Source organism: Rutidosis leptorrhynchoides, chromosome 1 (genome assembly GCF_046630445.1).
Source record: "Rutidosis leptorrhynchoides isolate AG116_Rl617_1_P2 chromosome 1, CSIRO_AGI_Rlap_v1, whole genome shotgun sequence".
Lineage (NCBI taxonomy): Eukaryota > Viridiplantae > Streptophyta > Magnoliopsida > Asterales > Asteraceae > Rutidosis > Rutidosis leptorrhynchoides.
In genome coordinates this window covers 539,995,976-540,002,046 of record NC_092333.1, presented here as the reverse complement: position 1 = coordinate 540,002,046, position 6,071 = coordinate 539,995,976, and the positions used below count along the sequence as shown (strand labels likewise).

At 35.9% G+C, this 6,071-nt stretch overlaps 1 pseudogene; it reads right to left on the bottom strand.

The window, feature by feature from the left end:
- Positions 1-380: 380 nt before the first annotated feature.
- LOC139878098 (trimethyltridecatetraene synthase-like) lies at positions 381-2,962 on the bottom strand (annotated as a pseudogene).
- Positions 2,963-6,071: the final 3,109 nt, after the last annotated feature.

Genomic DNA, 6,071 nt, shown 5'->3' with positions numbered 1-6,071 from the left:
ATCAGCTGAACTATAACTAGCTAAACTATAACTGATAATCGCGTATAACAATATAAAGTACGTTAATGACAAGCCTTAAGGTTGTCGTTAACGAAATACTAATTTTCTATTGTTTTGCGTCGCCAGTTAACCGAACTTCTGACTTCGCCCCTCAATTACTTAAGCATATTACACGAATATACTTCGTACGAGGTACACACAATACTATAGTACCATGCATTCTTGTGATGGTAGATAGCATTGTTTATTATACATAGATTAGCATCACAATTAAGTAGTAGTACAGTTATTATACAACATTTCATGTTCATAATACCATATCACAATTAAGTAGTGATCATTTGATCATTTTAGCCTGAAATTAACCATGCATGTAGCACCTAATGGTACATATGATCAGGCAATCTAGGTTCAGAGATAGTGATTAAGGGGAACTTTCTCTGTGTAGATAAACCATATACTTCAGTCATATCCATGTCATGACCCATTTGATTTTCAGGAAATTTCCAATTGAACCCATGCAACATATTCCCCAATAATGACCTCATCATCTTTAATCCAAGATTATACCCGGGGCACATCCTCCGACCCGACCCAAATGGTAGTAACTCAAAATGTTGCCCTTTCACATCTATATCCGGTTGACGACCAATGCTCCATGAGTTGATAATAATAGCTGTTCCTTTTCTGATATCATACCCAGCTACAGTACAATCTTGCAGGGCTAAATGTGGTGCTAATAAAACAGCTACAGGATGCAACCTTATTGTTTCTTTTAGAATTGATTCTACGAATGGAAGGTTAGGAAAATCGCTCTCTTCAACCCATCGGTCTTTACCAATCACCCTATCGAGTTCTTCTGTCGCCTTATTGATTAGATCGGGTTGTTTGATAAGCTCCGACATCGCCCATTCTAGGGTTGTTGCAGATGTATCAGTTCCACCTGCTATCAGATCCTGTTGTTGACAACCATTTAATGTACAAGTCTATTTAATGTATAAGTCTGTTAATATTTGGGTATACTTATACTATTACTATATACACATATTGTACATAGTTGATAACCCTTGGTCCCATTTTTAATATCTTAATATTTTGAAGTCAAACTTAAGTATAATATATAAATTATTAAGATATCTTTACCGAAGGCAATTGGCCCAGCAGTATCGAGGTATCGAGGTGTCCATTCGATCAGAAGATTGTGAGTTCGACTCCTGCTTAGGATAGTTTGTATATATATTTCGTGTATGATTCGTATTATTGTGTATGTGAGTTTGCATTTCAAAAACAAAGTATAATATCTTTATTTTTGAAAAAAAAATTGGCTCTATATATTGATGCAACAGCAAGCGTCGATTTATTGGCGACTTGACAGACTCTTAGAGCCGGCATGATTTAAAATCCATGGAAATTTGATTTTACCATTTTCATGGCGTCTCAATTTTATTTGTTTTTTTTTTTCAAAATTTTTACTACTTATTGGCCGGAGGTCCACTCGGAAGCAATCTCTCTATCCGCCGAATAGAGAGAGGGATACCTTCTCCTCTTTTGAGAGTGTTTTCACTCCGAGTGGAGAAATGACTTGTCTTTATTCTAGGTTAGGAGAAGGATTGTCTACATCTCACCTCCCCATACAGCACTTGTGTAATATTGGGTTTTGTTGTTGTTGTTGTTGTGTATTTCTAAAAAAATATTAAACTATGCAAATCAAATGGACCGCAATTGGCTTCTATTCCTTATTTATGTAAAATTATTACGGAGTATTATATATTATATGTATATATTATAATAAATATTATATATTTATAATTATATATATTATTATTCTTAGAAAACCATTTATTGTTGGAGTTTAGACTTATTCAGTTGTTTGTATTTGTCCCATTTGGTCATTGATAGCAACTCTCTAGCTACTGAGTGTTTGGTGGTATTATCATATGTAGTCACTGAAACAATCATACTTTAAAGTTTTTAACAGAAAAAAAAAAGGTAGATTTTGGCACTTGTCTAGTAAACTGTTAATTTGAACACATAATATGTAAGCGTATATACCTGCATAAGACCCTTGACGCCATCAGAACCAAGCTTAACCTGAAGATCAGGATCATCGGCTAACTTTATCAACGAATCAACCATATCTTTGGCCACAAACGCATCTCCTTCGGCTATCATTCGAGCCCTATGCTCCGCAAGCACATGTTCATGAAACTTATCTAGTCTCTTGCACAAAGCCTTCATCCTTTTCACATACCCATGTAAATCCGTAAAATCCAACCAAGGGATCCAGTCCCCAATATTTAACACACCATTAAGCAAGAACAACTCATCCAATATTTCTTGAAACTCTTCAAGTGTCACAATCTCCTCCTCATCTTTTGATTCGCTAAAGTACTTACGGCCCAATACAATCCTGCTAATCACACTTAAAGTTGTGCGTGAAAGTTTCTCTTTTAACACGAACGGTTTTCCTGACAATTTGTGTATACGCGAGAGGGAAATTTTCCTTTCCTCAACACGGATGTACTCAAAGGACCCAATTCTTTTCGAGATGAAAAGCTCGTTAAGGTAGATTTTTCTAGCTTGGCTCCAATATGGCCCGTATGGGGCCCACGTGAGATCCTTGTAGTTGTACCTAGTGTGCTTACCGGCTGCTGTTGATGGCCGGGAAGCAAAAATTTGGTCATGGGTCCTTAAAAAAAGTTTTGACCATGTTTGGGGACGATGCAACTACGACTGGGACTGACCCGAACTTTAGGTACACGAGTTCGGCATAGGTTTGTGACAATTTTTGAAGAGATTGGTGTGGAAGAGGACCGATGAGGTTAAAGTTGCCGATGAGGCGATGATAGGCCATGGTTTTGGACCCGGAGGAAGGTTTTTTTTTAGCATGAGGGCGGTTTAGTAATTTGAAGAGCAGTAGGGTGATTGCAGTTGCAACTAAAAGCCATTTAAGAGACTCCATTAATGGTTGAGTGAAGATGATCTTTTTCTGGATGAAATTGACAATCTATCTATTCATATATATATATATATATATATATATATATATATATATATATATATATATATATATATATATATATATATATATATATATATAGGGGCAGGATCAATTGGGAAGTAACCAATCGGGGGGAAGCAAAAAAAATTTTGTATTTTCGTTTTTTTTTGAATTTTTTTTCCGACATCAAGATCACACGAAAATATGAACATTTAGAAGAGACACTTCGTGATGAATGTTATTATTTAGGCAGGAAAACGATCAACAAAAATAACATTCAAGATAATATTGTTCGTGAAGAATATGAACGTTTTTTTTTCATGTTTTGTGAAGTAAAATTTAGCCCGATTTAGAGTTTAGGGTTTAGGGTTTAGGGTTTAGGGTTTGGTGTTTTGGGTTTATTCAATAAACCCAAAACACCAAACCCTAAACCCTAAACCCTAAACCCTAAACTCTAAACCGTTCGTGTTAAAAACTCAATCTAAATCCTAAATCTAAACCCTAAATCTAAACCCTAAACCCTAAATTTCTAAACCCTAATATCTAAACCCTAATATCTAAACCCCAATAGCTAAAACCTCAAAATACGCTCGAAAAACACGATAATTGTTATATATTACTTTTTCGCACGGTTTCCCGCCAAAATAAAAACATTTATCACAAAGTGTCTATACTAAATGTTCATATTTTCATCTCATCTATAATGTTCATGAACAAAGTTTTTTCAAAAAACGAAAAAAAAAAATTTTTTTTGCTTCCTCCCGCTTCCCCCGATTGGTTACTTCCCTCTTGATCCTACCAATATATATATATATATATATATATATATATATATATAAAGTGGTCTATGATTGAAGTATAAAAATAAAAATTAATATCATAAGTGCATGAAGTTGTTATTAGACCACTCCCAACCATAACGTACTTCCTCCCCAGGATACACCGCCACATCAGCGCCACATCAGCTTTCTCTCTCCATTTATTTTTCACTTCCTCTCCATCACACACCACTACCAACCATGACATCGTCCCTCCCCATCACATGGCCCCACATATTTTATTAATATTTATTACTACTACTACTATTACTACTATTATTATCATTATTTTTATTTTTATTTTTATTATTATTAATATTAATATTATTATTATTATTATTATTATTATTATTATTATTATTATTATTATTATTATTATTATTATTATTATTATTATTATTATTATTATTATTATTATTATAAACTTAAAAGTATTAAAACTTACAAATAATTAGTGGGAAGCCTAGAGACAATCTGGGCCCCCACACCTCTAGGAATAGCAAAACCTATCCTAGTAAAAATATGAGCAGCAGCACCGGCACCAATATCTTGCGCCATCGAACTCTTCTGAACCCGCTTTAGCAAAGAAACAGCATCCTTTTCTAATTCCCCAAGAGAAGAAAATGAGAAAGGAATGAAACCATAACCAATCGCCTGACAGCTAGATTCGTACTTGACCCGCTTCCGACGAGCCGCATCAACCACAGCACGTCCAGGGACAAAGTCAGAAAGCCCAGACTGTGTCAAAGGAGAAGACCCTGTCAAGTCAACACAAACATCTCGACCACAATCTCAGGAATAAAGTAACACATCTGCAGGTCTGAGGGCCCTGTCGTTCCCTCCAGACAACCCAATGTCAACCTCCTTTCTCGCTGAAATCCCAGATCGATAACAAACATCAACAAGGGAATCCCGAACAACATTATGTCGATGCTTAATACCCACCATACCAGCACAAGACACCGCGTGATCCCCGAAAATATCCCCAGTAAAAACCCTTTTATTATTATTACAAAATTTTTAAACAACACTTTTATTGATAAACAAAGATACGATTACATTTTTTTTTTTTTTAAAGTACACAATTAAGCATATAAATACGAACACATAATATTAAGACTATCAATATTTTTTGTCAATCGTATCATCGCTAACACATCCTTCCTCATCGCTACTCTCTCTTGGTGGACGATAATCGTAATCAATGAAAAGAAGTTGCACGTTTATGGGTTCATTTGCCGTAATTGCTTTATTTTTAACGGCATCTCAATCTTCATCCGTATCAAGAAACTTGTATATTTTCTCATCGTCATTGTAATACACGAAGTCCGAGTGTTTGAAGTCCACTTTTTCTTTGACAAACTTCAACAACTTCGAAAAATCCATTTCACTAGCGTCAACGTTTTCGAACGTTCTTCTTTCGCCAACTGTACACGATTTCCAATCATCCGAAAACTCACCGTTGAAGTAAACATAAATTGGGACGAGAGTGGGTGCCATTTTGAGTGATTGTTTGAAGATTGTTTGATTTGGGAGAAATTTGATATATGGAAGAATGTGTTGAGATATGGAAGATTGGAGTGTATATATATAGGAGAAGAAGGAAAAAAAAAAAATGAAAGCCGTTGAAGTGCAACGGATACAAAATGCTGGGCAACGGCTACATTCATTTAATTACCCGTCCTCGAAATATTATACCCATAACAGACACCAGCACGGAAGGAAGAAAGAGAATCGAGGGCGGCCGAGGGCTGGTGGAATGCCAACGGCACCCTCGAGGGCGGCCGAGGGCGGGTGTGAGGGCGGAGCCCGTTGGGAGTGGTCTTATGAATCATCTTTGTCGGATACTAACTGCGCGCTAATGACACTACATCCATCAATGAGATATTTCTTTACCAGGACTGATTATCACATCAGCGTCCTATCAGCAATTTCTCCCTACTTCATCCCCAAAACACGAACACTAATATTCATAACATAATCTTTCACCATTACATAGACCCATCAAATAAATTAAATATACCAATTTACAAGTACGGAAGCAAAAAGTACAAATAATTAAAACAAAAACTTATATGCTCAATTGTGCTATGTGAGGAATGCCCTCGAGGACTAAGTTAGGACTAACCATAGCACGTTTTCTAATATTGATGTCCTCGAGGGCTAAGTGTGAGGACGGCTTCAAGACGGTACCGATATAGCTAAAATAATATATTGACAATAACATAGCTCATGTCAAATAGAGAGTGGGT